General features: G+C 45.5%; 1 long non-coding RNA gene across 1 annotated transcript in view; it reads right to left on the bottom strand.

Annotated features, from left to right (window-relative positions):
- Positions 1-16,765, bottom strand: part of LOC144610625 (uncharacterized) — a 32,012-nt gene extending 15,247 nt beyond the window's left edge. The window contains exon 1 of the long non-coding RNA XR_013549441.1: positions 16,704-16,765. This is a non-coding gene — a long non-coding RNA (uncharacterized LOC144610625). The remainder of the gene's footprint in view (positions 1-16,703) is intronic.
- Positions 16,766-25,214: the final 8,449 nt, after the last annotated feature.

The raw sequence follows: 25,214 nt of genomic DNA, 5'->3' as shown, positions 1-25,214 counted from the left end.
ACTGTGCGGGGCGCTGAGCACGGGCGGGAGGGGGGACTCGAGGGCGCTGTGGCGTGGGTTGAAGGGACGGAAGGGAAGGATGAGGATCATCAGTCCGACCATCTCCCTCCTGCTCGAGAGTGCCCCCGGGTGTGGGAGAGTGGGGAGAGAGGAGAGGGGAGAGGGGAGCCCCTGATTGCGGGCGGGCGGCTCCGCTAACGGCATCTATCTTGTTTGTGCGAGTGAGGAGAGGCCGTGCGTGCCTCTCTGGTGATGTCAGACGCACAGCACTTTGAAAAAATGTGTTTAGAAATGAAAGTTTTAAACTTTAAAATGTCTCGAACTGAAAAAATATACGACCAATTTAAATAAAACTTGTTATAAACAGTCACCAGGACAGTGGTGATTATGGTGGCGCTAACATTGTGGCGCTGTGGTTTACCGTTTTGGCCAAATCACTGATAGATAAATAGTGGATATATATATATATATATATATATATATATATATATATATATATACTAGCAAAGCGGGCCCGTTGGGCCCGTCCCCACACCCCCCATTCTCTCCCCCCCAGCCCCACTCTTACTCTCCAAGTGTGCCCATTGGGCCCGCCCTCCTGATCTGTGTATGTCAAGTGACTTGCAATAACAAAAAAGACAACTTTAAAACAATCAGTGCTTTTTGGGAAACTTTTCGAAACAATGTAGCCGTCACAAGCTGAAGACTAAATCTGCACTGCAGCGCCCCCCTGAAAAGGGGGGGGGCAGCGCTTTAAAACCGGGGGGGAGGGGAGATGGGAGGGATGGGGGAGAGGGGAGGGATATTGACCTCCCCTTTTCCCAGTACCCCTCTTTCCCCAACCACCAAGTCCCCTCCGCACGACCCCTGTTGTCCCACTTCCCAGTCCCCATTCTCAGACCCCCCCCCCCCCCATTTTCACTCTCCCAGACACAATCTTAACATCAGTTAAAGGCCCGGGGGGGGGGTGCGGGGGATCGCATCATTTAAATGCCCGGGGGGGGGGGGGATAGCGGGGAGATGTTCTCCCTGGTGTGGGTGGGGGGGGGGAATATATATATATATATACACAAGATCTGAGTTTTAGATGGATGGATGGATGGATGGATGGATGGATGGATGGATGGATGGATGGATGGATGGATGGATGGATGGATGGATGGATGGATGGATGGATGGATGGATGGATGGATGGATGGATGGATGGATGGATGGATGGATGGATGGATGGATGGATGGATGGATGGATGGATGGATGGATGGATGGATGGATGGATGGATGGATGGATGGATGGATGGATGGATGGATGGATGGATGGATGGATGGATGGATGGATGGATGGATGGATGGATGGATGGATGGATGGATGGATGGATGGATGGATGGATGGATGGATGGATGGATGGATGGATGGATGGATGGATGGATGGATGGATGGATGGATGGATGGATGGATGGATGGATGGATGGATGGATGGATGGATGGATGGATGGATGGATGGATGGATGGATGGATGGATGGATGGATGGATGGATGGATGGATGGATGGATGGATGGATGGATGGATGGATGGATGGATGGATGGATGGATGGATGGATGGATGGATGGATGGATGGATGGATGGATGGATGGATGGATGGATGGATGGATGGATGGATGGATGGATGGATGGATGGATGGATGGATGGATGGATGGATGGATGGATGGATGGATGGATGGATGGATGGATGGATGGATGGATGGATGGATGGATGGATGGATGGATGGATGGATGGATGGATGGATGGATGGATGGAGCACAACAAGTCTTTTTACACAGTGACATTTCAGAGGTTTCATGACATCAGTACATGGACATCGAATCATCGAGTCACACAGCGTGGAAACAGGGTCTTTGACCCAACTTGCCCACAGCAACAAACATGTCCCATCTACACAAGTCCCACCTGCCTGTGTTTGACACATCTAAACCTTTCCTATCCAATGTAACTGCCAAATTGTTGGCATAATTATGTATTTGCAAACTGTGAGACAACAGAAACTCTTCAACTGTTCGATTATTGTAACGACCAGTGATGCTCGCTACAATAATGACCACACCTAACAGCAAGTAAGGGTCCCAAGCTAGACACTGGTGCTTCCAGTGAACCATACCAAGGAGCTACGGATGGCTCTTCCACTCAGGGGCTAGTGTGTTTTCAGACACTCCATTAAAGACGAGGTCAACCAAGCCCATGTATCATTGTCTGATCTGGTTTCCTGGCTGGTGTTGAGAACTCAATTCCAGTTTCATTGTGAGTGTTTAGGTGACGGACTTGTCTGGCAGCAGCCCAAGATCAATGATGCAGGGTTGGAAATAGTAGAGGGGTACAAGGGGAGAACAATTAAACTGAATAGTTATTAGGTGATAAGACCATGGGGTGATCATTGGGTGATAAAGATGGTACAGATTGGAGGGGGGTGGGGGTGACAAGTCAGTGGTGAGCAGCAGCAGCACTCAGGTCTGAGGCTCAGTGGCAAAGGGTAAAGTTACTCAGATCCATAGTGATAGGAGATTTGTTAGTAAAGGGGATGGACAAGAGATAAGAATCCAAGATGGTGTATTGCCTCCCTGGTACCAGAGTCCAAGATGTCTTAGAGTGACTGAGCACATTCTCAAGGGGGAGGGGGAGCAGCTGGAAATCATTTTGCACATTGGGACAAATGACATAGGGAGGAAAGGGGACAGAATGAACACGGAGAACTGAGCAAAAAGGTTCCAAAGCAGCAATTCAAGGGTAGACATGTCTGCAGATAGAATAGGCAGGAGTTCGGCTGAGTGTGAGGATGCACTGTTGGATCAAATTGCATTTATTTCAAAGGGAGAGGCTTGATCAGTAAGGCAGATTAACTGGTGGTGGAAGGGTGTTTTTCTGAGCGGAGGCCTGTGACGTGATGTGCCCCGGGGATCATTGCTGGGACTGTTGCTGTTTGTGGTTTATAACAAAGATTTGGATGACAATGTACAAGGCATGATTAGTAAGTCGTGTAGGAAAGAACTGCAGGTGAAACAGTAGATTGAGTCACAGATAATGATTTTAACAAATAGCAAGTATGATATCATACATCAACACACATTAATTAATTGGTTACGGATGATCAACCAAGTTCAGAAAAAGGTCAGTGGTAATATTTGGAAAGATGGATCACCAAACCAACAAGCCAGATAACACTTCCAATACAGTTTCATGAAGATTATAAGCATCTTATCACGTTATTGGAAGGGGATCAACTATTTCACTAAACACAGGACCCAGAATACTCCTGGCTGAGTATACATGTTTTTTAAATTTTATTTTATATAAGGAGTGACACAGAGGGATTCACATGGATCCGCTGTGAATGGAGGGATATGGATCACTTGCAGGCAGAGATTAGTTTATCTTGGTATCATGTTGGCAGAGACATTGTGGGCCAAAGAGTCTGTTCCTGTGTTGTACGGTCTGTCCAGGATTGTTAAGATGCTAATACTATTTTGTCAAATGCTCTGGTTGGTCACTGACTTTTGGGTCAAAGGCCAGTAAAATCCAAACATGGCCGGAAAGAGGAAAATAAGTGAAAGTCTTATCCAACATGAAAGAAAGTCGAGATTTTATCAAGGAAATAATCAAGGCAAAGCCTGCCCCAAGTTATAGTTGTTAACATTATTGTGATCCAGTTGTGCTTGAGGGACCAAGGGTGGATAAGTAGTTTGAAATTTTGAGTAAATAACCAAAAATGTTTAAAACTGTCCATTTAAAACTGAGGTGAGAAGGAACTTTTTCACCCGGAGAGTTGTGAATTTGTGGAATTCTCTGCCACAGAGGGCAGTGGAAGCCAAATCACTGGATGGGTTTAAGAGAGAGTTAGATAGAGCTCTAGGGGCTAGTCAAGTCAAGTCAATTTATTTGTATAGCACATTTAAAAACAACCCACGTTGACCAAAGTGCTGCACATCTGACTAGGAAAAAAAAGAAACATACAGTGGCAGGCAGCCAAACACAACGGCGCGGCCATCTTGAACAAAATGTTAATTCAATCACCCACAGTCCAACAACAAAAGCATTAAATATGCATCAAAATTACACCCCCAAAAAACCCCCAAAAACACAGTCCAACAATAAAAGCACTAAACAGGCACCCAAATTACCCAACCCCAAAAAACCACCAAAACACAGTCCAACAATAAAAGCATTAAATAGGCATTCAAATCACACAACCCCAAAACCCCCAAAAAGAAATTAAGTGAGATTCAAAGGTAGATTGATAACTTCCTGAGCCAGTACTCCATGGCCATTCAAGATTGGGTTTGGGTAGGAGTCCATCTGTGGATCCAAGCATGTACTAGTTTAATGAGGAGTTTCTGCAAGAGCTTCAAAATTGTGTAACTGGGCATTTGGAAGTCATCTTTTGCTCTCGGTTTACTAATTATTGTTGTTATTCTAACCACTTACATAAGTAGTTAGAGCTCTGCAGGTGGTGAAGTGCTGCCTTTGTAAAATGTAACCTGGTGTGTGTGTGTGTGATGGACATGAGCCAGTGTTTGATTGATTCATGATCTCTAACTAAATGGGAAAATTGGTCCTCAGTATGCCTGTTGATGCTGCCTGTGCAGAAATACTGCAGAAATACAGTGTAACAGAGCTTGTCTTTAACACCTAATTGTATCCAAGTGGCCTTAGAGAAATGTACAAATTGCACACAGCCTTCGTTTCCTTTCATGCCAGGAGCTGGCACTAAAAATGCTGGCGTGAAGTGGACTTTTAGTTGGTTGTGGCAGTTGTGCATGGGAGGCAGAAAGTGAAGTATTCAAATCCAGCTACAGATAGCCTTGTCAAGTGAAGATCAGATAAAGATTTTTTTAAGTGGATTTTCATCCTACTGGAACTCATCTAAATGGCGTCACTGCTGGTTCAATGTTGAGATTCCTCGCTATAATAGGAAGAGTAGCATTTGGGCCCTGGAAAATGCTGGAATACCAATACCATATATGGTGGCATCAGCTGATGACATCAAATATTCTCGCATGTGTGTAGTCACCCTTCATTTTAGATGTCATGGTTACTGCTCAGCAGATACTCTGAAGATGATAAAAGAAAACCACTTAACATGTGACTCAACAATCTCAGGAGTTATGGATAAAGTTATAAGGGCAGGTGGCCCAAGACAAGGCAAATTGTGTTGAAGTGTTGATCAACTGTGATTTAATTAAATAGCGTTGGAGACTCAATAGTCCTGTACCTATTTCTGTTTTCATACCTGAGACTTGTTAGGATATGTTCCTATGTTTCTATGTTTCTTAAAAGAAAGAACATCATGGACAGATAATGGAGATGCATTGCACTAATAACGGTTACTTGGACTCTGTGCAACTTGATTGATTATATTCTAAGGCAGTCACCTCAGATGCCTTCTGGGAATATTATGGATGACTTGTGGGAATTCCATGGTTCCAATGTAGGAACAACCATTGATGGAGTGTGGAAAAGAAAATGATGGTTAATGTTGATGAGTTTTCCACCAGCCTGGGACCACAGCTTTTGCCTAATTTATCCTCTCTCAAAATAAAAACATTGTTTAAAAACTGATGATAATTTTGAGGTTTTCATAGCATATAATTTGGGTCTAAGTTTTCTTCAATATTCTTTTTTTAAACCCGTTTTTATCCCTGTTATGATATCTGTGGTAGCGTGTTATCAGGTAGCAAGGTAGCACTTTTGATGTGCCGTATTGTTGCCCTATGGTATTTGCCTGTCTGCTCCTACTCGTGTAAATGGAAGATGGCTACTTTTTCCATACGTTGTACATGTTCAAGTCAAGTCAAGTCAAATTTATTTGTCACATACACATACACGATGTGCAGTGAAATGAAAGTGGCAATGCCTGCGGGTTGTGCACAAAAAGAATTACAGTTACAGCATATAAATAAAGTTAATAAGTTACTATTAGTGTCGACAAAAATTTAGTGTCTGGGGTTATAAAAGTTGACAGTCCTGATGGCCTGTGGGAAGAAGCTCCGTCTCATCCTCTCCGTTTTCACAGCGTGACAGCGGAGGCGTTTGCCTGATCGTAGCATCTGGAACAGTCCGTTACTGGGGTGGCAGGGGTCCCTCATGATCTTGCTTGCTCTGGATCTGCACCTCCTGATGTATAGGTCCTGCAGGGGGACGAGTGTAGTTCCCATGGTGCGAACTGAAGGCTCAATTAAGTTTTTTCAATCCACAGAGAGCCGAGTAAAGGAGAGCAGCTGTAGGCTTTCAGTAAAGCATGTGAGGTTGCACTGCAAGTTTTGATTAATAGTGGCCTCTGGGTTGTAAGGTATTGACTAATTAAGGATAATTTTATTTCTGACTGTTGTAGATTGATCAAAATCAAGGCTAAATTTTCTTCCATTAAATTCAGATTTATATGTGACCAATATATAATAAATAGCAACATACTACTTTTTTTTTTTAAAAGGCAGAACATTCTTCAAATGTTTAACTTATGAATGGCATTTGGTTTGGTTTTAATTGCAGCAGTTCGCAAAGGACTGCTTTCATAAGATCATTATTTTTCTCAGTAGGAGTTAATCACATTTCTAATGTGCTTCTTCCAGATGGTGGGGAGGGCTGGAATGTCAGGAGAAGAACTGCTTACAACAGGAGATCCAGTCTTTAACCTGTCTTTAGCGACAGTGCTTATTTAGCTGGTTCATTTAGGTTTCTGGCCTTTGTTGACCACCAGACTGTTGAGATGGATGATTTAGTAATCATGAAACAGAAATGCGTTTCTATTTTAGGCAGAATGATTTTTTGAAGTCAGAGTGATAGATTTAGCTGTGCCATTTAGCTGTGTCTAGAAAAGGGCGACTACCTAAAATGGGGATAGTTGTATCCAGAAATTCAGCTGAAGAGCACTGTTCTTCAGCATTTAAGGAATTTGAAATCTTTTATTTTCCCCTCAGTAAAACATGCCTCTCTGGAAATTCAGGAATGCACTTTCAAGGATGCACTGGATGGGGCCATTCCCCATGTAACACTGGTGGGGAGGAGGAGGAAGGAGGATTCTGGACCATGTTCCAGGATTGACATTTATTGGGCCCTTGGGGTGCTACTAGGCCCCCCAGTACTGCGGCTGACTAGCAGTCTGTCCGTCTTTTTTTTGTTGAGTGTCGGTGTTGGAATGATTTTTATATATATTTTTTTGGTTGTGTATGTGTGGGAGGGGTGGTGGTGTGTGGTGGGTGGGTGTGGGGAACTTTTCTCTTCCTCACGGCGCGGGGTGCGGCTCGGCTGCGGGGCCTAACATCCGCCGGTGCGGCTCGGCCGCTGGACTTTACATCCCGGTGCGGCTTGGCCGCTGGACTTACATCGCCCGGTGCAGCTCGGCTGCGGTGCCTAACACCGCCCGGTGCAACTCGGCTGCGGGACTTAACACCGCCCGGTGCGGCTCGGCTGCGGGACTTTTCACCGCTGGTGCGGCTCGGCTGCGGGAGTTAGCTGCGCAAGGCTTGGTCGCGGGCCTTTCATCGCCCGGTTCGGCCGCGAGACGTTTCAGCGCCCGGTGCGGGGACTGTGCGGGTCGGTTGGGGACGAGCTGTCTGTCCGTGGGTGCGGGGGGAAGAGAGGGGAAGTTTTGTTGCCTCCATCACAGTGAGGGGGTGTCTCGAGTCACTGTGATGGACGTTTGTGTTGGGGTTATGTGTCTTGTGTTCTTTTTTTTTTCTATGACTGCTATGTAGTTTCGTTCGGTACTTTGGTACCGAACGACAAATAAAGCTCTGTTATACTGTTATACTGTTATTACTTAACTAATTTCTTTGATTTTAATTTTTCTGGGCAAATGTACACCAACACCCCTTTCAGCCAAAACATTCCAGTCTCTCCTAACCCACACCCCCCCTAACCTTTTCACGTCTTGCCCCCTCGAGAGATCAAGACCCAAGCCTCAAACTATCAACAGTCTAAACATCCATCCAGCCATCCATTACCCTACCTTGAAGCCTAGTTGTCCTGAATCATGACCACTTAACATCGTACCTATGGCTCTGGTTAATTGGCCTCTGTAAAATTACCCCTCATTGTGTAGGGAATGGATGCGAAAGTGGGATAACATAGAACTGTTGTAAATGGGTGATCGAATGTTAGTGAGGACGGAGGGGCTGAAGAGCCTGTTTCTATGCTGTATCTCTAAAACTAAAAACTAGTACTATCTCTTCACGCATTCGTAAATGAAGAATAATGTAAGTCATAAGAGCTATGCAGGCGGATCAAAGGAAACAACACTATGCATGTTAAGCATTGACTGGACATTTCAGTGTTCAGTTGTTGGGTCGTTTATCTAGCATGTTACCAGAAGGGCTCCATAACATTTAATGTAATTGTGGTAGGACACTCTTGAAGAAAAGGAAAGATTAGGTTTATATAACTGCCTCACAGTGCCAATTAAATACTTTTGAATTTTAATTATTAATGAAATGCAGACAACTCATCAGGTAATTTGTACAGAGCAAGGACCCATAAATAGTAGTACAATCTAGTTAATGATGTTGGATAACTATTGGTTAGGACGGGGGAAAACTCTTGTTCACAGAGTCCCATTAAATCTTTTATGCTCGCATGGGAGCAAGAGTGGGCCTCAGTTCTAACATTCCCTCCTAAAAAGGAGCACCTCTGGGCAGCATTACAGCATTGTCACCTTAGACATTGTGCGCAAAACATCTGGAGTGGACCCACAACCTCTGACTCTGAACAACACTGTACTTTACCAACTGAGTCACAGCTGGATTGCATCATATCTGCTCTTCAATGCACAGCAAGCTGTCATAATGTTGCTAATGCTCATCGGGCCCATCGTCCCATGGATAGTGTATATTCACCACCTAATTTGGAGGTTAGGTGGTGAAATGGGAGAATGGTGAAAAGTAAGAGCTTTCTTTTGAGAAAAGAAAGAATAGATGTTGTACAATTGTACGTCTGCAAGTCAAAGAAAGCAGCAATGCTCACCCTTGGCAAGTAAGGTTCCATGTTGAGGACTTGCCTCAGTCTGGAATTGCATTGTGATTTGAGTGCATTGGTATCTTGATTCCAAGCCAGGTTGTAGGTTCAACACCAATAATAGAGCACTTCAGCACATCAATGAGATATCGGGTATTTCCCAGGTGGCTTTACTGGCAGCTTCAGCTCCAATGATCTGTTGAAATTGTGGATGCACATGCACATGTTTTCCTGAAAAGATTAAGGACATGTGCGTATGTTTCCAAATCTGGGAGAATGTAAGTCCTGTGCTCGACTTGTGGGACAGTTCTGAACCATGAGAGGCACCATCTTTGGGGAAAATAAAGACTAAACAGTGGTGCTGTCTAATCTCAGAGCTGGATGTAAAAATAAATCCCTTGGCACCATCTCACATAACAGATGAGCTGCCCTTGATGTCCCAGCCAGTATTTACACCTCAGTCAGCATTACTAAAACAAACTATTTTGTTGCTGTTTGTGGAATTTCACTATTTACAGATTAACTGCTGATAAGGACAATGATAACCGCTTTGAAAGCACTTCATTAGGGTTTAGACATTTAAGGCAATCCTGTGGTTGTGACTGACATATGATGCTAGTTTGTTTTCTTTTTTTAGTTACGTGATTAAGTCCACCTGATCTTCATTCCATTGAAAGCAAATTCTCTGCACTGCCGATGCAGTGCAAAGAGCTGCTCTCACACCAACACCCAAACACACACACACCACAATACCATGGACATGGTGCATGGGAAAACTGGCATCTCCAAGTGACAAGCCTTCCCATCTTGGACATATCTCCCTATTTCTCCATCATTACAGGGTCAAAGTTTTGATATCCACTACTTAACAGCATTGAGGGAGAATATTTACCAAGTAGAGTGCAGCAGTTCAAAAATAATGTTTGTTACTGTCTTCGCAATGATAACTAGAATTAGTCAATAACTACACAGAACACACAGGTAGCCCTATCAACCTTTAAGCCTCTTCCACCATTCTGTTTCTCCACAGTTGACATTGTGATCCAATTCCATCTACCTACTTTCGCTCTGGAAAATGCTTGGGTCTTTATGGTAAGCGTAATAACAATTTCAGGAATAAATACAGAAAAAAAATTCTTCCCAACTTGCAAAACAGCCCACAACGAGTTTAATGCACTACACTCATTTGCGCTTTGAATTTAGGCTTTGGATGAGATGACCCGAAAGCTTTCCGACTGCCAAATAACATGGCTTTATAAGGGGTGAATTTCAATGCTTTCATTTGATTCCAAATTTTTACATCTTATGATACATTTTCTGTTGCATTTTGTAATTTCTTCCAACTAGGGTAATAGATTATCTTTTGGAATTTCTATATCTGTCTGCAATGGATTGTATGTCACTTGGTTATGGGTAGAAAATACATATGCTTTTCAGCATGCAGGTGTTTTCTGTTCTGACATGAAATTAAATATAATTTGAGTTTAGTTGAAGTCATGCATCTAATATCTGTCCAATGATCCACAGTGGAAAGTGTGCTATCAGCAGAGGTCAGGATTAAAACGATTTAGTGAAGTTTATTGTGCAGACAAACATATAAAGATAGCGAATTGATGTTGTGGCAACCATGATGGCCTCAATTCCAGGATAGCTTGGCACACAGCTAGAACATCTAAGAGGCAGAAATTAAAGATAGAAAATACTTCCTTTTCCCAAGCAATGATTGACTAGTGATGTAGCAATAAATCAATCAATAAATTGTGACTGTCTGCAAGCTGATAACGAGTTCCATCTGCAGTAGTCTAAACCCAAATTCCCCTCACCGTTAGGCAGATTCCTTAACTCCTTACTCTTTCAGTGACCGCTCCCTGGTGATGTGTTTTAGCTGCCAATTTGGTGTGGAGATTTCTTGCTCTTCAAAGCTACAATGGACTCCTTAAATAGTTGTGCAGATATTGTGCTGCTGTTGATATTAAGCCTCTAAAAATAGCAGCTTCCACTCTTCACCTTTGACCAACACTGATATCTGAGGATGGAGATTGTTGGTCTAACGCTTAGCAGACACTACTGGGCTTAGAGGATGAACAGTCCTGTTATATATTCCTTCTGACATACTATTTCAAAAAACATATACATCAACTATTTATTGGCCACTTATAAAATTACGATTATAACATAATGACATTTTTAAATGATTAGGAAAGTTAGGAAACTTGTAAGTACTGTTAGAAACAATCTTGATCTTACAACAGTTTTTCTGTACTGCCAGAACATAGCTATTAAAGGAAAAACTTACTACTGGTATTGTCTAATTAAGTTATCCAAAACCAAATGTTTTACCCAAAAGCGAGTACAATTTAAATTCCAAGAGTGGCGAGCTATTTAGCATATTATCCTGATTTTTTGATGTTTTATGTCTCTCCTCACTTGCGGGAGTGTCTGGGTTAAGTGAGGATAAATATAGCTTAACCATAATAACTAAGTCTTATAACTAACTGAACAAACCAAATAAAGAATTTTAAAGGGATTTCTTTACACAGCTTGTGAGATGTGAAGTTTGTAGCACTATGCAATGACATAAACATAGAGCAATGATGGATTTAAATGGCATTTTGAAGAAGGAGGAAATAAAGTGATTCTAGATTGGGTGGGAACTGTAAAAGTGTCTCTCCCGAACGGAGACCCGACCTTTGTTTTCTGTGTGGTGTCTCCGTTCCCGCTGCGGTCTACCATCGGCCATGCACCCGGAGCTGGCGGCCCCCGGCTGGGACCACCTGGGCTCTGGTTCGCAGAGCCCGCGGCCCGGACTTACCATCTGCGGTGCTGGCTGCCTTCGGATGCTGCGGGAGCGGCTGCGACTCGTCTCCGGAGGCTTCAGCGTGGGCCGCCTGGATGTCGGAAGCCCACAGGCCCCTGGGTGGGGGCCGACATCGGGAGCTCCCGCAGCGACAGCGTCTTCGCCCGCCCCGAATCGCGGGGCTTGGGTTGGCCCCCTGTGGACATTTCACCGCCCGGCGCGGCGCTTCAATGTCGGGAGCCCCGACCGCCCCGATGTGGCAACTCCAACAGCCTGACCGCGGGAGAAGGCGGCAGGGGAAGAGAAAAATACATTCTGGCCTTCCATCACAGTGAGGAGGCGACTGGAGGAGACTCACTGTGAGGGATATGGGGACAAGGCAGGCACGGATTATTGATTGTGGACAATCAGCCATGATCACAATGAATGGCGGTGCTGGCTTGAAGGGCCGAATGGCCTCCTCCTGCACCTATTTTCTATGTTTCTATGTTTGCTCGACGCAAAGAACAAACAAAAATTAACCTGAACGGAATGAAAAATACAAACTATGCAGCTCAGACCACAACTGCACACAGTACTGCTAGTGTGGTCTCACCATAGACTTGTATGGCTGTATCTTTATGTCCCAGACATTCCTTGGACCACCTTCTCAACTGACCCAGATCCTTTTGTAAACTTACTATATATTTCCTCAGTGCCCAGCATCCCACAGGTTTCGGTGTTACCTGCATATTTACTAACTGCAATAACTACATTAACTTCATATTGATAATGTAGATAAAGAACAACAACAGATCCATCACCGACCCCTCCTTGCGGCACACCACTGGTCACAGTCCACAATCAAATGAATCAACACATCACAACGACTCTTTGACTACCTCCTCCAAGCCAATTTTGTCATGGAGTCATAGAGTGATACAACATGGAAACATGTCTTTTGGCCCAACTTGCTCATGCCGGCCAACATGTCCCTGCTACACTAGTCCCACCTGCCCGCTTTTGATCCAAATACCTCCAAACCTGTCCTATCCATGTATCTGTCTCACAATATCCAATTCGCTAGCTCACCTTGGATTCCTGACTAGCCTACCATGTGGGACCTTGTCAAAGCCCTTCCAAAGTCCATACAGACCTACCAAAGTGCCCTACCTCCATCAATCCTCTTGGTGACTTCCCCTCTTCCATTATAGATGAGGTTCTCACTAGGGCCTCCTCTATATCCCACAGCTCCGCTCTTGCTCCCCCTCCCCATTCGTAACAAGGACAGAATCCCCCTCGTCCTCACCTTCCACCCCATCAGCCAGCGTATCCAACAAATCATCCTCCAACATTTCCCTCACCTCCAACAGGACCCCACTACTGGTCACATCTTCCCATCTCCTCCTCTTTCTGCGTTCCGCAGGGACCGTTCCCTCCGTAACTCCCTGGTCTACTCGTCCCTTCCTACCCAAACCACCCCCTCCCCGGGCACTTTCCCCTGCAACTGCAGGAGATGCAACACCTGTCCCTTTACCTCCCCCCTCAACTCCATCCAAGGACCCAAACAGTCTTTCCAGGTGAGACAGAGGTTCACCTGCACCTCCTCCAACCTCATCTATTGTATCCGCTGCTCTAGATGTCAACTTCCCTACATCGATGAGACCAAACGCAGGCTCGGCGATCGTTTCGCTCAACGCCTTCGCTCAGTCTGCCTTAACCAAACTGATCTCCCGGTGGCTGAGCACTTCAACTCCCCCTCCCACTCCCAGTCTGACCTTTCTGTCATGGGCCTCCTCCAGTGCCCACCGTAAATTGGAGGAGCAGCACCTCATATTTCGCTTGGGCAGCTTGCAGCCCAGCGGTATGAACATTGACTTCTCCAACTTTAGATAGTTCCTCTGTCCCTCTCTTCCCCTCCTCCTTCCCGGTTCTCCCTCTGTCTTCCTGTCTCCACCTATATCCTTTCTTTGTCCTGCCCCCTGACATCAGTCTGAAGAAGGGTCTCGACCTGAAACGTCACCCATTCCTTCTCCCCTGAGAGACTTTCACAGGCCATAAACGATGTCAGAACAGTTCATGCCGATCAAACAAGGTGGACGGAGGGAAACTTATTAATTTCACACTGGTAAATGGCTCAAATATCAGAAAGAATGTGAGGAAAAGCCGAGTCATCTATGTTTTTGAATTGGAATCATCTTGTAGGTAAAAGGTGGGGGAATGGAATTGATATACAGGCTATTATTCAGCAGCACTGTCAGGAGAGGTGGGAGACTTGATTTTCCAATACTGCTGTACCTGCATGATTCCTTTCAGTGACTGATGGTCGGTCCAGTATGGGTGTCATTCCCTTTGGACATTTTACTGTCTTTCCTGGGTTTATTTCATCTGCAAATTTCAAAATCTGAGGCTTGTTTTAACGCCTCCTGGCGAATCTTCGGATGCCACCATGTTTCCTTTGCCATCCTGACCATACCCTCCTTACCAGCATGCGTAAGGAAGTGTATACAGTTTAAAGGAACGGGCAGAAAAGCATCAGGTACACAAATTTGCCCAAGAGGGGTAAGCCAGAGCCCTGTCAAGAAGTCAATGGCACAACCTCTCATTTCCAAGATCGCGCTGCCCAGCAGAGGCATCCCCCTGCATTAACCCTACGTCACCCACATCTGGCAAGGCCGTTCTGCCTATTAGTGTCTTTGGTTCTGTGGGGACCATAGTGCAGGATTCGCAAGCTATGGTGCAGGCAGTGATGTCAGCAAAGGGCATTTCCCTGGAAACTTTAGTCGTGGCCACCCGGATGGGCATTGCACTGGATAACGGCCAGTTGTGTCAGGAGCCACCCAGATGGGCATTGCACTGGATAATGGCCAGTTGTGTCAGGAGCCACCCGGATGGGCATTGCACTGGATAACGGCCAGTTGTGTCAGGAGCCACCCGGATGGGCATTGCACTGGATAATGGCCAGTTGTGTTGGGAGCCACCCAGATGGGCATTGCACTGGATAACGGCCAGTTGTGTCGGGAACCACCCGGATGGGCATTACACTGGATAACGGCCAGTTGTGTCGGGAACCACCCAGATGGGCATTGCACTGGATAACGGCCAGTTGTGTCAGGAGCCACCCGGATGGGCATTGCACTGGATAATGGCCAGTTGTGTCGGGAGGGCTGTGGCAAATTACATAATCGGGACCATAGATAGGGCTTTGAACTAAATAAAGAGGGTGGGGTACAACAGATTGGAAAAGTATGGATAAAGTTAAAGGGAAGGAGGGTGCAGGAGAAGTTACCAAAGTCCAGAATAGGAAATAGGAGATGAAGTTTCAAAAGGGATAAGTGTGTAACGTCGGGCAGCATGGGGACCATTTTAAGAAGAAGGGCGGTAAATACTGTACTGAAGGTGTTATATCTAAATACATGCAGTATACAAAACAAGGTGGATGGGGTAGCGCAGTGCATTGGCACGCACGACGTTATGGGCATGAAAGAGGATCAGGTGGGCAGAGGGGGTGGGGTGGTTATGTTGATAAGGAAATAAATCCAATCCTTAGAAAGAAATTACACAGGATCAGAAGAAGTAGAATCCTTGTGGATTGAGTTAAAAAATGCAGGGGTAAAATGACCCAGATGGGAGTTAGAAACAGGCCTCCTATTAGTTCAGTTCTGTTTGGTTCAGTTTAGAGATGCAGCATTGAAACAGGCCCTTTGGCCCACTGATTCATGCTGACCATTAACCACCTGCACACTCATTCCATCCTACACACAATGTACATAAGCCAATTAACCTACAAACTGCACGTCATTGGAATGTCGGGGGAAAGCAGACCACCTGGTGAAAGTCTGTGTGGTCACAGGAAGAACATACAAACTCCACACAGACAGCACCCTCAGTCAGGATCGAACCCGGGTCTCTGGCGTCGTGAGGCAGCAGCTCTACCGCTGTGCTACTGTGCCACCCTTATAGTAGTTACGATGTAGGGCACAAATTACATCAGGAAATAGAAAATGATTAAGAAAGATAATTAAATAGTGTTCATTGGAGATTTCAATTTGCAGGTAGACTGGAAAAATCAGGTTGGTACTGGAGAATTAATTTGTAGTATGCCAGCGAGATGGCTTCTTACAGCAGCTTCTGGTCGAGCCCACTACAGAAAAGGCAATTCTGGATTTGGTATTGTGCAATGAGATCATAGAATTAAATCGCTCAGTCCGCCTTAACCAACCTGATCTCCCGGTGGCTGAGCACTTCAACTCCCCCTCCCACTCCCAGTCTCACCTTTCTGTCATGGGCCTCCTCCAGTGCCAAAGTAAGGCCCACCGGAAATTGGAGGGGCAGCACCTCATATTTCACTTGGGCAGCTTGCAGCCCAGCGGTATGAACATTGACTTCTCCAACTTTAGATAGTTCCTCTGTCCCTCTCTTCCCCTCCTCCTTCCCAGTTCTCCCTCTGTCTTCCTGTCTCCACCTATATCCTTTCTTTGTCCTGCCCCCTGACACCAGTCTGAAGAAGGGTCTCGACCTGAAACGTCACCAATTCCTTCTCTCCTGAGAGACTTTCACAGGCCATAAACGATGTCAGAAAAGTTCATGCCGATCAAACAAGGTGGACGGAGGGAAGCTTATTAATTTCACACTGGTAAACGGCTCAAATATCAGAAAGAATGTGAGGAAAAGCCGAGTCATCTATGTTTTTGAATTGGAATCATCTTGTAGGTAAAAGGTGGGGGAATGGAATTGATATTCAGGCTATTATTCAGCAGCACTGTCAGGAGAGGTGGGAGACTTGATTTTCCAATACTCCCCTCTGTACCTGAAACAAGCTGCGATGGTCTTGCCTCTACCCATTCATGCCAAGTTCAAAGCACAAGCTTCCCAGTGAGGCAAAACAGTAAAGCATTAAATACAAAATATGAGTGTCACCACCCACCTTTGCAGGTTCTGTTGTCTGTGACCTTAAGTTCTTTACTCAAATATCCTGCCTTGCAGGTACATTTGTAGCTTCCCTCTGTGTTTTGACAATCAGTGTTGGGGTCACACATTGTTGTTCCAGAATCTCCCGCACATTCATCATCATCTGGATGGAGGAGGAGACAAAAGATCCATGCTTTAATAAAGACCACAAAGGGATGAGTGGCCTGTTGCACATGCCAGCCCTCACACTCCACAGCTGATCATTTCTGGTCCTATCGCCACCTGTCCCTCCATCTCCACCATCCCTTGATTAAATCAACATTCATAATGTCAGCCTGGTGTGAGCTCAACAACTGTGGCCCCACAGTGAGGAACAGGAATACTCACAACCCTCTGAGCAAAGGTACCTTTCCTCAGCCCAGGCCTAAACGGACAAAGCCACTGCCTTTCTGCTGCTCTGTTACTTCCACATCTACTTCAGCAAACTTGGATTCTTTCTGCTTATTGTGAAGTGTTATGTCAAGGAGTCTTGCCTACTCCTGCTTCTCACAACCCCCCTCACTCTTCCCCCACCTACTGCATCTGCCCATCACCACACCCCTCCCAGTGGACCCCCCTGCCCCTCCGTTGTTCCCACCCCCCACTACTCTTCCCATATTGATCCACTCTTCACCTTCCTCTCCTATCAAATTGCAGAATCCGCAGCCTTTTCTTGTTTCCACATCACCTCCCGGTCCCTGTCTCTATCTCCACCCTTCCATTCCCCACCTCACTCCATCTGCCAATTAACCATTTCATCTGCCATAACCTGGATCCTTTTCCCAAACCCTCCCGCACTCTTTGCAGAGGCTATCCCCCTTGTATTCTTTCAGCCCACATGAAGGTCAGAACCTGTCCATTTTCCTCCGTAGATGCTGCCTGGCCCACTGAGTACCTCCAACAAATCTCCTTTTATTGCGCCAGGCTCCAGCATCTGTGATCTCTCGTGCCTCCTAGACTACCCCATGTTTCACTCTCATTCAAATATTCATCACAAGAGAAATAGAACAGGTTTCTTGGACTTTTCACAAGCGAAGGCTTTGGTGTAATCTGAAAGTCAGGGCGGGTCACTTTGTCCAAGCTTCCATCGCTGATACACTGGCTTTTGAGGCAATGCGATTCTGGAATGAGCAGTCTTCCCTTGGTAGGGTTAGAGACACCTGGTGATTGAAGGTGGGGAGTCTGGGAAACTTGATGCAAAGTGAGGTACCATGACCTTGCCTCAGCATTCCCCATCTTGGTGTCATGGATACGAGGAGAACTATCCGTACCATCCGCCATTCAGGATTCTTGGAAGCACAGATGCTGGCTTATAGAAAAAGACACAAAGTGCTGGAGTAACTCAACAAACCAGGCAGCATCTCTGGAGAACACGTACAGGTGACATTTCGGGTTGAGACCCTTGTCGTGGGGTTGAGAGGGGGGGGTGGTGGTGGGGGGGGGGGGGTGGAGAAAGTTGGAAGAGAGGTCGGGGCAGGACAAAGCCTGGCAAGTGATATGGAGATACAAGTGGGAGGGGGCTGATTGACAGATGATTGGATAAAGGGCAGGCAAGAAAAGACCAAAAGTGGGAAATGAGGTTAGAAAAGGTAGAATTATAAAGCCATAGAAAGGCATATAGATGGAAGGGGATGGAGGTGGTGAACCAGAGAAATAGGTGAGAATCTGGCTTAGTCACAGGGAAGGGAGGGGGAATAAAAGGGGGGAGAAAAAGGGGGAGGGGGTTGTTTTTGATTAGTTACCTCAAATTGGAGAACTCAATGTTCATGCCATTGAATTGTAAATATAAAAGAGAGTTAGATAGAGCTCTAGGGGCTAGTGGAATCAAGGGATATGGTGAGAAGGCAGGCACAGGTTACTGATTGTGGATGATCAGCCATGATCACAATGAATGGTGGTGCTGGCTCGAAGGGCCAAATGGCCTCCTCCTGCACATATCGTCTATGTTTTCTATGTAATTTAAAGGTGTGTACGAGATGCTGTTCCTCCAGTTTGTGCATGGCCTCACTCTGGTAATGGAGGAGGCCCAGGACAGGTCAGTATGGCAATGGGAAGGGGAGTTAAAATGGTCATCAACCAGCAGACAGACAGTGCCCGAGGCCAGGATCAAACCCGGGTTCCTGACGCCGTGAGTCAGCTGCTCTGTCAGTTGTGCCATTAATAAACTATATCACATGTGCTGATATACGATGAAAATCTTTGTTTCATGGGTTATCCAGTCAAATCATACGATGCATACGTACACCAGCTAGTGCAAAAAGAGAAAGAAAACAGAATACTGAACATAGTGTCACAGCGATAGAGAAAGTGCAGGCAGGAAAAAGTGCAAGGGCTGCAACAAGGTGCAATGTGTTTCAGGCACTCACCACCACGTTAAAAACTTGCCACACACATCTCCTTTAAACTTTGCTGCTCTCACCTTTAAGATATGGCCGCCACTATTTAATATTTCCATCTGCCATTTCTCCGCAGATTCCTGGAGCTGATCTGTCCTAATGTATACTTTGTCAGACTTCCTAACAGTTTGCAACCCCTACAATCTTGGTGTCATCTGCAAATTTACTAAATACCCAATAACATTCACATCCAGGTCATTTATATATATCACAAACAACAGAGGTCCCAGAACAGATCCCTGTGGAACTGTTCATCTCCATTAATAACTGCAAATCCCCCATCGCTCCCCTCCCCCAAGGTGTCCCCCAAGGTTCAGTTCTCGGCCCCCTCCTCTTCATCCTGTACCTGTTCCCCCTTGGTCAATTAATCCGCCACTGCTTCGCCGATGATATCCAGCTCCTCATCTCCACCAAGTCAATCTCCACCACCACACACTCTACCCTGACAAACTGCATCACTGAAATAAAATCATGGCTTCAATCCAATTTCCTCAAACTCAACTGCAACAAATCTGAAATCATTATCATTGGTCCAAAAACGCTCACCAAATCCACCCAAAACTTCACCCTCAATATTGATGGTTTCCCAGTATCCACCTCACCTCACATCCGGAACCTTGGAATCATCTTTGATCAAACCCTCTCCTTCGACAAACACATCAAACACATCACAAAGACAGCCTTCTTCCACTTCAAAAACATCGCCCGTCTCCGTCCATCCCTCTCCTCCACAGCTGCAGAAACCCTCATCCACGCCTTCATCACCTCCCGTCTGGACTACTGCAACAGCCTCCTCTATGGTTCACCCTCAAAAATGATCAATAAACTCCAATACATCCAAAACTCCGCTGCCTGTCTACTCACCCACTCCCCGATCCGTGACCATATCACCCCCGTCCTTTACAAACTCCACTGGCTCCCCATCCCCCAGAGAATCCAGTACAAAATCCTCCTCATGACCTACAAAGCCCTCCATAACCTGGCCCCATCCTACCTGACCGACCTCCTCCACAGACACACTCCCACCTGCACCCTCCGCTCTGCTGCTGCAAACCTCCTGTCCCCCCCCCCATCCAGACCAAACTCAGATCCTGGGGGGACAGGGCTTTCTCCATCGCTGCTCCCACCCTCTGGAACTCACTACCCCAAACCGTCAGAGACTCCTCCTCACTCACCACATTCAAAACATCACTGAAGTCTCACCTGTTCAGCACTGCCTTCAACCAATGACCTTCACCTCACCTTCTTTTTCCTTTTCTGTTCGTTTACTTATTTATCTATTTATTTTCTTCTCTATGTTTTAGTAAACCCTGTAAAGCGTCTTTGAGTGTTTAGAAAAGCGCTATATAAATGTAATGCATTATTATTATTATTATTATTAACTGCACTTGTCACAGACCTCCAGCCTGAATATTGTGTTTCCACCACAGTCCTGTCTTCTACCTGTAAGTCAGTTCTGAATCCATAAGACCAAGTCACTGTTTATCATGCATCATAATGTTCTGGATCAGCAAACCATGGGGACCTTTATCAAATGCCTCACTAAAATCCATGTAGACAACAACCACTGCCCTACCCTCATTTATCATCATCATCATCTCCACAAGAGATTACATCAAGTTAGTGAGACACAGTCTGCCATGTACAAAGTCATGCTGACCGTCCCTATATTACCCATTCTCTTCCATGTGGGTACAAATCCGATACTGAAAAATTCTCTCCAATACCTTCCTCGCTGATGTGAGGCTTACTGACCTACAATTCCCTGGACTCTCTCTACTTCCCTTCTTAAACAAAGCAACAATGTTAGTGACCCTCCCGTCTTCTGGGATGTCGCCTGTGCTTAAAGAAGATGTAAAGATCTTTGTCAACGCTCATGCCCTCTTGTCGTTTTCAATAACCTGGGATAAATCCTATCAGGCCCTGGGTATTCATTCCACCTTAATGGTCTTTATGAGTCCCAACACCTCCTCTTTCTTCATCTCAAACTACTCTTGCATATTAGTATTCTCCACACTGATCCTCCATGTCCTTGGTGAAAAGAGATGCAATATACTTGTGTTTTTTACCTCACTTACATCCCTTGACCAAGCACAAATTCCCTCCCTTATCCTTGAGTGGTCCTACCTAATCCCTGCTTACCCTTGTTTTTAATGTAGCTACAAAAAGCCTTGGGATTTTCTTTAATCTGATTTGCCAATGTCATTTTGTGGCCCCTTTTGGCCTTTCTAATTGCCTGCTTAAGTTCTTTGCTCCTTGATTTACATTCCTTTAAGACCCTGTCTGATTCCATCTTAAACTTGCACACAATTGTTCTTTCCTTATGACCCAATTTACAACCTCTTCAGACATACAAAGTTCTCTTACTTTGCAATCCTTATCCCCTCTCTTGACTGGAACATGCCGGTCCTGAACTTTAATCAAATGGCCTTTAAATGACTGCCACAAGTCAATGTGGACTTACGAACACCTGCTTCCAATATTCCCTCCTGAGCTCCTGTCTAAGAACAACATAATGTGCAACTCCAATTTAGTACCTCACAGCAAGGTTCAAATTTATCCCTATACAAAACCAATTAAAACATATGGAGTCATGATCACTATCCCCAAAATGCTCTTCCACCGTAACACCAGTCAACTGGCCAGATTTGTTTCCCAACACAAGGATCAGTATGTTCCCTTCTTGGGATGGACTATCCATGTGCTGCTTCAAGAAACCATTGTGGATATAGCTCACAAATTCTGCCCTATCAAAACTATTGGTAGTCAGTAAGTCCCAATCCATATGGAGGAGTTGAAGTCATCTACATTTGTACCAGCATCTGCAGTTATTTTCTTATATTACTGAGATAACCCTGTTAGTTCGGCACCTTTCCGTCTACATATTTGTTTGACTATGTCCTGCTGGCTATTGAGGGACCTATTGGAATGCTTGTATCTTTCTTAGTTTTGTTTTCTCTAAGTGAGACAGTGACCTTCTCCCTGATTAGTTGAGTAACTCCTTCACCTCTTTTGCCTCCTTGTTTATCACGTCTGAAACATCAAAATGGTGGAACATTGGGCTGCAGTCATGTGCCTCTTGTAACCACATTTTCCACAATGGCCACAATATCACAGTCCCAAGCACTGAATCAAGATCTACATTCATCTACTTACCCCTGTTTGTCAAAACCAGGAACTATAGATGCTGGTTTACAGAAAAACGAGACAAAGAGCTGGAGTAATGCAGCAAAACAGGCAATATCTCTGGAGAACATAGATAGGAGACATTTCAGGTGGGGACCCTATCCATGTTCTACAGGAATGCCACCTTATCCACCGAGTTACTTTTGCATTTTGTGTCATTTTGTTCTTCGTTTGTCCTTTCTTTGAGACTTGTGGTTATAACCTCTACCTTCCCCACAGTCCTTCTACATGCTGACCTACTACTCTGGTGCCAACACCACTGCTTCTCTCGTTTAAACCCTCCTAAGTAGCACGTGAACCTTCCTACAAAGACATTGGTCCCCTCCAGTTCAGATGCAACCTGTCCCTCCAGCAAAGGTGACGTCTGCCCCAAAGAGATCCCAATGGTCTAAACATCTGTCATCCTGCCCTCTGCCCCCTGAGCCATGCATTCATCTGTCCTATCTGCCCTATCGTTACTACCCTCACTAACACGTGGCAGGGGAGCAGAGAGTAGATCCTGCTTTTTAGTCTTTTGCCTAACTTCCTATATTCATTCTACAGGACCTCATCCCTTTTCCTACCCATGTCATTTGTGAAAAACATGCACGGCTTCCAGCTGCCAATCATCCCCCTTGAGAATGTTGTGCAGCCGCTTAGAGACATCCAGGATCCTGGCACCTGGGAGGCATCACACCATCCTGGAGTCTCCTTTGCTGCCATAAAGAGTTGGCAGTGGGTAGACATTTCAAGAGCATGTAGATGATTTACCACAAATGTACATTCCTGTGTAAAAATATAACAGGAATGGAGGCTTACCAAAAGAAAGTAGGAACAGTGCTCAATCCAAGGAAGAGAAAGATAAAAGGTTAGAAGTAGCAAGCCAAGCCTAGGGTAGAATTCAAGAAACGAGAACAGAGATTGATTAAGAAAATTGAGTTTCAAAGTAAACTAGCAGAGAACAAAGGTTTATAGAAGCTACAGAAAGCTTCTATTGATCTGTGTAAAGAAAAAGATTAATGAAAATGTAGGTCCCTTACAGTCAGAAATTGGGGAAATAGGGAATAGGGAATAGCAGACGAATGATCTCCGAGAAATGTTGAGGAACAAAATAAAAGCCGTACTGTTGGGGACATTTGGGGTATTGAAGGGATGGAAGACTGATAAATTGCCTGGGCCTGGCATCTGCATCCGGAGTAATTTAGGACATGATCCTTAAACTAGCAAATGTATTAGTTTATGGAACAGTTCCAATTGGCAGCGATTGTAACAACAATATATATTTTTAAACAGTCATGAGAAACTAGAGAAATCGAGATCTGTTTGTCTGACATCATTGGTGGGCACATTGCAAGAGTCATTAGGTTTAGGTTTATTAGTTTCATGTGTACCGAGATACAGCAAAAAGGTTTTATTTGCACTTTATCCAGTCAAAGCAGATAATACTATACACAAATACAATCAAACCAAACACAGGTATCACAGGAGGAGTGAAGAGAATATAGTTCCCCATCCAATAATACTAGAGATGAATACAATCAAGATAAATGCGTGCCACAGGTAGACTGAAGAAAATATACATACTTAGCGTTGTAGTGCTATTGTTCCAGGGAAAAAGTCCAAAGTCCGCAATCAATTAGGTTGGAAAATTGGGACAGTTTATGGACCATTCAGAGGTTGGATAGCAGGGGGGGGGGAGGGGGAAGGGGGGGAGGGGGCAGGGGGGAGGGGGGGAAGGGGAGAAGGGGGAAGGGGGGAGGGAAGGGGGGAAGGGGGGAAGGAAGGGGGGAAGGAAGGGGGGGAGGGAAGGGGGGGAGGGAAGGGGGGGAGGGAAGGGGGGGAAGAGGGGGAAGGGGGGGGAAGGGGGGGGGAAGGGGGAAGGGGGAAGGGGGGAAAGAGGGAAAGAGGGGGGGGAGGGGGGGGAAGAGGGGGGGAAAGGCAGGAACGGGGTACTGATTGAGAATGAACAGTCATGATCACATTGAATGGTGGTACTGGCTCGAAGGGCCGAATGGCCTCCTCCTGCACCTATTGTCTTAACTGCTGGATTGAATTACATAGAAACATCGAAACATAGAAAATAGGTGCAGGAGGAGGCCATTTGGCCCTTAGAGCCTGCACCACCATTCATTGTGATCATGGCTGATCATCTACAATCAATAACCTGTGCCTGCCTTCTCCCCATATCCCTTGATTCCACTAGCCCCTAGAGCTCTATCTAACTATCTTTTACATTCATCCAGTGGCCCTCTCCTGCACCTATTGTCTATTGTTGACTCAAGGGTAGTGGGGATATGGTATGAGCTGCCAGAGGAGGTAGTTGAGCCAGGTGCTATCAACAACATTTAAACACACTTCGACAGGATAGGAAAGGTTTAGGAGGATATGAGACAAACGTGGGTGAATGTGAAGAACATTGATGGGGCATGTTGATCAGCATGGATGAGTTGGGCCAAAGGGCCTGTTTCCATGTTCTATGGCACTGGCTCTCTGGCAGATACCTGGTTGGCAAGACTGATCAATGGAGTGACTATGTTAATTAGGGGCACCTTCATTAGAGTTTAGGAGAATGAGAGGGATGTCAGAGACTCTACTGAACACCAATAGAACTGGAAGTTTGGATGCAGGAAGGTGTTCCTGATGGTCAAGGACTCTCGGGCCAGAGGTCACAGGCTAAAGGTCAGGGCTCAGCCAGTTAAGAAGGGGGTGACAGGAAATGTCTTCTCCCAGAGAATGGTGAATCTGTGAAATTCTCCACCACAGAAATGTGTTGAAGCCAAATCATGAAATACAGTATATGTCAGTTGTAGGATATTTCTGGGGGATAAAGGGAACAAGGGGTGTGGAGAAAGCTGCAACTGGACACACTGTGGGTGATCAGCCGTGATCATTCTCAATGGTAGAACAGGTTCGATTTGCCAAATGGC

This window comes from Rhinoraja longicauda, chromosome 37 (genome assembly GCF_053455715.1).
Source record: "Rhinoraja longicauda isolate Sanriku21f chromosome 37, sRhiLon1.1, whole genome shotgun sequence".
In the NCBI taxonomy this organism is placed as follows: domain Eukaryota; kingdom Metazoa; phylum Chordata; class Chondrichthyes; order Rajiformes; family Arhynchobatidae; genus Rhinoraja; species Rhinoraja longicauda.
Note: the sequence above shows the minus strand (reverse complement) of the source record. Positions and strands in the feature narration are given on the sequence as shown.